The 8,833-nt window shown below is 31.7% G+C and overlaps 2 long non-coding RNA genes across 2 annotated transcripts; one reads left to right on the forward strand and one right to left on the reverse strand.

Moving 5' to 3' along the window:
* Positions 1 to 2,728: 2,728 nt before the first annotated feature.
* On the forward strand, positions 2,729 to 4,035 carry LOC123273981. Its single transcript, XR_006511421.1, has 3 exons — positions 2,729 to 3,281; positions 3,407 to 3,703; positions 3,780 to 4,035. It is a non-coding gene; the product is annotated as an uncharacterized LOC123273981 (long non-coding RNA).
* A 628-nt stretch (positions 4,036 to 4,663) lies between these two features.
* On the reverse strand, positions 4,664 to 6,247 carry LOC123273982. The gene is made up of 4 exons (XR_006511422.1): positions 5,707 to 6,247; positions 5,066 to 5,304; positions 4,819 to 4,957; positions 4,664 to 4,744 (listed from the first exon to the last, which is right to left on the reverse strand). It is a non-coding gene; the product is annotated as an uncharacterized LOC123273982 (long non-coding RNA).
* Positions 6,248 to 8,833: the final 2,586 nt, after the last annotated feature.

Here is an 8,833-nt window from a genome sequence, read left to right on the forward strand (position 1 = left end):
TAGGGAACAAGAGACCGTTGAGTTTCCACACGTGTCTTTTATGGCTTTTCTTTTAAGGACTTGAAGTTGTCATGTGGCAAGGACACGTTCTGTGTTTACTCAAAGATTTTATGGTTTTTCAGAACCTAATACAATATTCCTTTGTATTATTTTCTCGACATTAAAGTTTCTCTTTCGAAGACACGTGTGCACTCAACGACCAAACTCAGCAATTAAATAAAATATTAAATCAACTAGGAATTCTGAATCTATTTAAAATATAAATATAAATTTAAATTATAAATGTAACTAATTAACACATTTAAATCATGGTTTATCTGACAAGTAGTGTCACCTGCCAGATGCAACCCAAAGCATTATAGTTATTACGACATAACACTCTTGAAGCTACTGTTGTGAATCCGAAAGGATTGATCACAACGCTCTCTATATATTAATATAGAATTACATATAAAAAAGATGGCTGCAATAAATGACAGCGGGAAAAACCCAGGAAGATTTAAAATATATGTATTTTATTTGTAATAGTATCGGTAAGAAAAATAAATAATAGTTTAAAAAAACTAAAAACACGCTTTTTATAGAAAACCAAACTAAAAAATAGAAAATAAATTTTAATAAATTTAAATTAAGAATAGTGTTAAAAATTTCAATAAATATAAATTAATAATCGTGCAAAGAAAGAAATGAATTTTATTTTAAAAAAAGCGTGGGCTGCTTTATAAGATATTATCAAAATGATAATCACTCTACTCATATCTGTCAATAAAATATTTATAACTATTGACACCATGCACCCCACGCTTTTTTTAAAATAAAATACATTTTTTTTATTTACACTATTATTAATTTATATTTATTTAAATTTTAACACTATTCTTAATTTAAATTTATTAAAATTTATTTTCTATTTTTAGTTTGGTTTTCTATAAAAAGCGTGTTTTTAGTTTTAAACTATTATTTATTTTTACTTTTTAGTTTGGTTTATTTATAAAAGCGTGATTTTTAGTTTTTAAACTATTATTTGTTGATTATCAAAAATATTCAGGCGCGCAAATTACCCACGGAGAGTTACATACTGACAAACTGACATACAAGTGAAGCTAATATAAAGCGTGTAAAAAACCTACGGAGGAAAACACCTGGTTTCGAGATATAACTTCGGGATGGTCATCAGAGGATTCCGGGTTGATGTACGGGTTTATCTGTGCCATTCCCGATGAAAACCTACGGAGAAAAACACCTGGTTTCGAGATATAACTTCGGGATGGTCATCAGAGGATTCCGGGTTGATGTACGGGTTTATCTGTGCCATTCCCGATGAAAACCTACGGAAGAAAACACCTGGTTTCGAGATATAACTTCGGGATGGTCATCAGAGGATTCCAGGTTGATGTACGGGTTTATCTGTGCCATTCCCGATGAAAACCTACGGAGGAAAACACCTGGTTTCGAGATATAACTTCGGGATGGTCATCAGAGGATTCCGGGTTGATGTACGGGTTTATCTGTGCCATTCCCGATGAAAACCTACGGAGGAAAACACCTGGTTTCGAGATATAACTTCGGGATGGTCATCAGAGGATGACTAGGAAGGTCATCACCTGGGTTCTCGGTTGATAATAATCAAAATTTAAATAATATCATTATGGTAGTCTCTTTATGCGAAGGAGAGTTACATACTGACAAACTGACAAACTGACAAACTGACAAACTGACAAACTGACAAACTGACATACAAGTGAAGCTAATAAAAAGCGTGTAATAAGAATCTTTAAAAAATTATAAACCTTTCTATTTTAAATTCTATTGTTAAGTATGGGAAATTTTCTATCATAAATTTTAGGGTATAGACGAATTTATAATTACCGGAAATTCTTAAGGAAAAACTTATAAAAACTTTTAGTACTGGCCAGTTAGTTTAGACATGCTAAGAAAAAATTTCTTTGTTAAAATAAACCTACGTTAATTGTAATGGTCAATTAGGATAAGATGCCGAACGTTTTGGAAATACTCTTTACAATGCTGGGAAAACCCGGAGATCTTTATTTATTACTCTTTTTATTATCATAATCCCCTAAATAACTTATTTTCCAAAACGTTCGCTTAAAAAAAGGGATTGCTCGAGTAATCAAGACTAGGTCATAAAAACCAAGCATCCATGCGGGTTGCATATAGTCTGAGAATGTCGAGTCGCCGTGACGTCATCGCAGCATAGTCCCATTTTCGCCAACTCGAGAAGGGATGCTTGCCGAAGACAGGAGTCGCAGAGGCGCACGCAACTACCCTCACTACCCTCTGGGACTCTCCCACTCCAAAGGTACGAACATCTCAACCAGGGGAGTCGAAAACTAAGGAACAAGAAGACACTTATCAAAAAGCAAGACTGTAGTACACTACGCAAATTTTCCTTTTTCGAAATTATTGTTGGTACTTTTTATTTTGTAACCTATCGAATAATAAATAATAGATTTGCGCACAAGGCAAATCTAAATTAAACTAAAATAATCTGGGCGTTTTAAACTCATTAAATATTTATATAATTTATTTTAAATTATTCAAATTTAAATCTATTCTCCCGCCTTAATCTATTTACTGCGAGTTGAACGCCCTACCGCGTTCCAACGGGTGAATTAAAAGAACTCAATAAGAGCTGTATTCATAGTTCGGGCTTAAGTGTAAGTGCACCTTAAGCACAAGCTTAAGGCAGCGTTTAGATTCATATACGGCTTTTTTAAGATATACTTCAAAATTTGATCTTATCTAAGACGTGTGGCTGGGATAAATATTCATAATTTTAACTTAAGACAAGCTTGAGCATTAGATATTTCTGATGTATTCATATTCAAATAAGACGGTCTTATAAAATACCTTAACCTTACTTTTCATCCAAATAAGAGAGTTTTTTTCTAAGTCATCATTTCAGTTGACTTGAGATAATCTTAAATGTATTTACAGTGAAAAAAGTGGTTCAAATAATGAATTTTTTGGGGTTATATAATATTGACATCGACGATAATAATGATATCAATTTTGATTTGGACGACGATGATTTAATCATACGTATTCCAAAACGTTATATTCGAGATGTGCAAGATCCTTTTGATTTTTGTTCAGACATCGAATTCAAGTAAAGATATAGATTTGACAAGGATAATGTTAAATTCGGAATATTACCTCTTATAGAACAAAATTTAACTAAAGTCAATAAACGAGGATTACCAATCCCACCAATTTTTCAATTATTATGATTGCGATTTTATGCAACTGCAAGTTTTCAGGTAATTATAAATCAAGTTGAGAATATTTATTTCTTATTTACAGTTATTTGCTAACTTAGAGAACGCTGAAAAGATCGTTTTTATTTTTCAAACAAATATATATTTTTATACAACTATTTTTACAGCTCATTTTAGATGATACCATGACAGTATCACAACCAACAGTTTCCAGAATAGTTTTTCGGGTGAGCGTTTTACTTGCAAGCGAAATTCATGATTACATTAAAATGCCTCGAACTCAAGCAGCAAAATTAGAAAACCAGAGACTTTTTGAACGTTTGGGATTTGGTAATGAAGCAATTGGAATACCCGGGGTTGATGGAGCAATTAATTGCACTTATATCCGATGAGTTCATACAATGTTTCAAAATATTAATGAAATCAACAGAAATCGAAAGGGCTATTTTTCTCTGAATGTACAAGTAAGTATTTCTTTTATTTTCACTAGTCATTACAGACTGAACAACTTATAATATGATAATTTTTATTATTTCGTAGGCGATTGTTGGCTCATGGATGGAATTTTTAGATATTGTTCCAGAATGGCCTGGTAGCGATCATGATAGTCGAATTTTTCAAAATTCTCGAATTTACATGAGATATTCTGAACGTGAACTAACTGGGATACTTGTCTACGTATTCTTGATAATTTGTAATCATAAATTAAAGTCACAATTTTATCTCAGTTGAATTCCGAACTGTAAATGTAATAAATTCAGAATTGTAAATATAATGGATTCTATAAAAATTTAAACTTTCGTTAAATAGATATCATTTGTAATTACTTTTTCAAAAATATATCTATAAGAAAAGTTTTTGAACGTGTTTTAATAAAAAACAAAATTTTTTATAAAAAAACTATTTTTATTTTCAACCTTGACATTTTTGGTTTGATTACATTAAAAAAAGTAATTTATTTAATATAAAAATTTAATACATGCTTTAATAAAAAGTTACGGGCTTAACACTCTAATATAGTTAAAAATTGCATTCAAATGCACTTTAAAATTAAAATACTGTTAGCCCTTGGTACTTGAAAAGTTTTTTTAACGTACAGTATAAAATTATTTGTATTTTAAAAATTGCTATCACCTTATAAAATCTTTCAAACTAACGATAAATTTTTATCTTTACATTTCTATGCTATTTATTATAAAAATTAATAATAAATTAGAAATATCCAGAAAAAATCATGTCAATCATGCCCGTAATTCTTATTTTGTTGTCTTAATAAATTTAACTCACTTAGTTCAGCTGCAGCGGTTGCTGCACGAATCTCTAATTTATATTTTTGTTTCAGGTGTTCTATTGTTAGATTATGTATCTCTTCTTTATGTTGACATTTCAGTTGAAATAATTTCTCTTCTTGCTTTATTATTTTCTTAACCTTTCGCTTCTATAGAATTTCTCGTCTTCATTGGGTGGATTTTTTCTTCCTTTAGTTCTTTTCCTATATTGTTGAGCTAAGATGATTTTAAAAATATTAATTAAAATATATATTTTAAGTATTATGGCTAATAAAACTATTTCTACCAACGATTTTTTAGTAACAATAGACGATGAGGGTTCACGTGGTAATTCTTCATCATCATTGCCATCATTCTCATCATCTGGGAATAGTTGCTCAAGGCTTATGTATTCTTCACATTCCATTGAGTCAACAGCATTACACTTAGCTAGATAAAAAATATTTCTTATAATTTCATTAATAGTGAACGATTAACCAATATATAAGAAAGTCAGAACTGCAAATATCTTGGTAGTTTTAAAAATAAAATAATTACAGAAGGAAAAAAAGATGAAAACGTCCTAGTAACTTCTTCTTCAGACTTATTTGAAGAAAATAAAATCGGTGCAGTTTTAATTAAGTTTGGGGCAATAAGGAAATATCAGGATCAACTTCAGAATCTGGAATTGATGGTCCGACCCCAGTTGCAAGGCGATGTTGCTTTTTGGTTGTCAGCGCATTCCGTTGTTTTGTTTTTAGATTTGACCAAAGTTTTTTGAGTTGATCTGCATTTCGCTGCAATATTTTTAAAAATTATTATAAATTCGGCATACTATGTATTAAAAAAATAAAGATGAAATTAACAGATAACTAACAATTTTTAATTGTTTCTCTTTGAAAAAATCAAAATAAAACGCAATTAACGAAAAAATTTCACATCCCAAGCGGCACAAATTTTTTTTTGTTAATGTTTTGTTAAATTTAAGTTGACAATTATTAATTTTTTAACTTCTTGTTGAGTGAAATCTACCAAAAAGTTAACATTTTTTTTTGTGACGCTTGGGATGTAGAAAATTTGAAAAACTACAAGTCCAATTTTCAAGAAAAACTTTCTAAAACTAATTTATTTGTAAAATTTAATTAAAAACTGATCAAGTGGCTGGTAATTTTAGAGTCATATTAAAAATTTAATTTTACCCTTTCAGTAATTATACTAGATGAATTAAAGTCGGTTGCGATGAAATCCCATGCTTCTTTTTTTTCACTTAATGTAGCAGCATAACTCTTTTTATTTTCAATTACTTGGGCATAATTTTTTAAAATTTGTAGAAAATATTTTTTTTCTACAGCGGTAAAATTAGTACTTTTTCCTTTTTTTGACATATTTTCTTCTGATCTTGCGGTAATAATTTTCTAGTTGAATTAGAGGCTTGAATTTGAGGCTTACAATTTTCTAAGGTACATTTGTACATCTGTTTACAATTTTGAATAAAAAACTTCATTGTCAAAATTTAAGTACTTTTCAACCAATGAGATTGTTGGAAACATAAGAATTTTCACGGAAATTGACGAACACGCGTTGACTTGGTCTTAAGTTGGGTCTTACTAAAGCTTATCTTACTGAAAATAAGATCCTGCTTAAAACTTTTTACTTACTCAAGTTTATCTTAAAGAATGACTCTGAAAACATCATAACTTACAGCCGATAAGGCCGTCTTCATGAAGACAGGCTTAAGTAGCTTAAGTACAAACTTAAGACCGAACTATGAATACGGCCCTAAGTAAAGTTTTCAATAAATAAAAATAACATCCACTAGATGGAAGCATAACATTTTGGTGTCAGAAGTGGGATCCGCCAGTTTCAGTGCGTGGAAATTTTAATATTTCGCGAATAAAACTTTATCCGTGTTTTTCTTGAAAATTGACATTTATAATTGTGCGTTCAGATAAACTATAAACTTTTTAAGACTATATTAATTAATTATTTGATAGTGAAATAGTAGATTTTCAGTGAATTAAACAGTACGATTAAAATTGAACAGTAAGATAAATTTTGTCATAAAATCAGTGATCAATAAAATTGAACAGTTAGACTTGAATAATTAATACAAGTGATAAGTGATAAATTCATTTATATCCAGCCACCACTCTCTTAACGGGTTTCCGTGCGTTTCCCTTAAGCGAAGGACGAATGTCGGAGATGGTTGATTTCAGTAGCCGCACGCAATAAAATTTCTGAAATCATAGGCAATTGTAAACACTTATTTTTCTTCAAAATATCATCTACGGATAATCATCAGTCATCATCAGATAAGAAGTTATTCCATTGGAGCTAAAGGATCATCGTCTTTCAAGGAACATATCAACTACGATAGGAGTGCCATCAACGGATCAAGCAGCGGAGTTCATCGGTAATCGGGGTTCATCACCTGGATCAACGTCAACCTCGTCATCCCCATCGAGAGAAGTGTCACCTTCAAAAGGTCTATTAAAAGAAAAAGGAATCCACGGAAGAGTGAAGTACCAATTTTCAGATTAGTTTAATTATCATATAAAACTCTCTTTTGTAATTTACGAACGATTGTTATTATAAGTCCATTATTTTAAGTCTATATTGTATTTAGTTGTAAAAATTTTAGTTGTTACTTTCGTATATTAAATTAAAATGCCGCCGTCATGCCGAGGTCGTAGTCGCGTCAGTAGCCGTAGTGGTAATCAGCTAAATCAAACAAATTCAACCCCAAGTCGTAGAATCACTCGCAACAGTAATAATTCTCCCGCCCTTCAGAATGACAATAATGATTCTTCCAATGTAATCGATGGAGCGATTGTTAACGTTCCGCCAGCGCCTTTATTACCTGCAGTTATATCAGTCGAGCCAACTAGCTCAAATAGTAAGTCCTCAAATTCTAATGTTTCAACAAAATACTCTGATCTTGACCCTTTTTCTATCCCAACGTCGTATATGAATTTAAAACTAGCTGTTGACCTTGTCCCGCGGTCCGACGGGAAATCATGTTCCTTAGCAAAATTTATAAAACAAAGTAAACTTGCAGATTCTCGCGTCCACCCCCGAAATAGAATAAACCTCCTTGCTTTAATTAGAAATAAAATTGAAGGCCAAGCAGACCAACTTATAGCCAATCGCGGTGACCCAGCTGACCTTGATGAATTAATTAGTCTATTAAAAAATTCATTCACAAATATATTTGACATCGAGCACATTCATGATGAACTTAAAGGGATAAAACAAAAAAACGACGAGAACAACGAGGTATATGGGGCACGAGTAAGCGAAATTTTAAGTCGTGGAATCGAGGCGATTAAAGAAAAATATCAACCGTCGGAAGCCGTTGGAGTCAGATGTATTCTGAATCATGCTGCAACCATGGGTTTTACTCGAGGGCTCCGGAACTCTTTACTTAGCGCCCTTATTACTAAAGATAATCCGGTTTCATTGGGAGATGCGATAAATGTAGCTTCACATCTAGACCGAGAAACCGAGAATCGGAAAACATTATTCGGTGTAAATCAATCATCTTCTTTCATTAAATCATCCGCGAAAAACGGTAAAATATACATAGTCAATAAAGATAAAGTTAAAAAATGTTATCGTTGCGGTTCACTAGATCATATAGTAGCTAATTGTCCGGTGGAGGAAAAAGATAAAAGCGAGATAATATGTCCATTCTGTTCACGTCACGGGCATACCGAAAGAAAACTGTGTTTGAGAAATATCCAAGTAAATTAGAAGCATATAGGGAGCGTAGAAAAAATGCTCGTAACAGCAGTAATTTAAACTCAAACGAGGTTCCGCGGAAGAACGCGACACGGAACACCGAAGTGGTAGCGCGTTCGCAATCTACCGAGTCAACTACGAATTAAATATTCATGACACCCCTGGCCTACCCACCATAAAGTTAAATAATAATAAATTCAATAATAAACAAGCTATATTTCTAATAGATACCGGTGCACAATTAAATTTAATAAAAGCTAACTCTCTCACTTCCGAAATTCTCGTAAATTCAAACGTTATTTTTAATCTAACTGGAATTGGTTCAGGTATGTTACACACTCACGGGGAAGTCGAACTTAATGTACATAGTATAATAATAAAATTTCAAATAGTTGAAAATTCATTCCCCATTAAACAGGAAGGTATTCTCGGAGTACCCTTTTTGCAAAAACAAGAAGCTCAGTTAATTTTTAAAGATAATCTACCGGGTCATTTAATTTTAGGCGAACAACAAATTGAATTGAGTGGTCATACATCCCATTATCTACCTCCTAGAACAAAAAAATTACTGACGATTAAAATTAA

This window comes from Cotesia glomerata, unplaced genomic scaffold (assembly GCF_020080835.1).
Source record: "Cotesia glomerata isolate CgM1 unplaced genomic scaffold, MPM_Cglom_v2.3 scaffold_18, whole genome shotgun sequence".
NCBI classification, from domain to species: Eukaryota; Metazoa; Arthropoda; class Insecta; order Hymenoptera; family Braconidae; genus Cotesia; species Cotesia glomerata.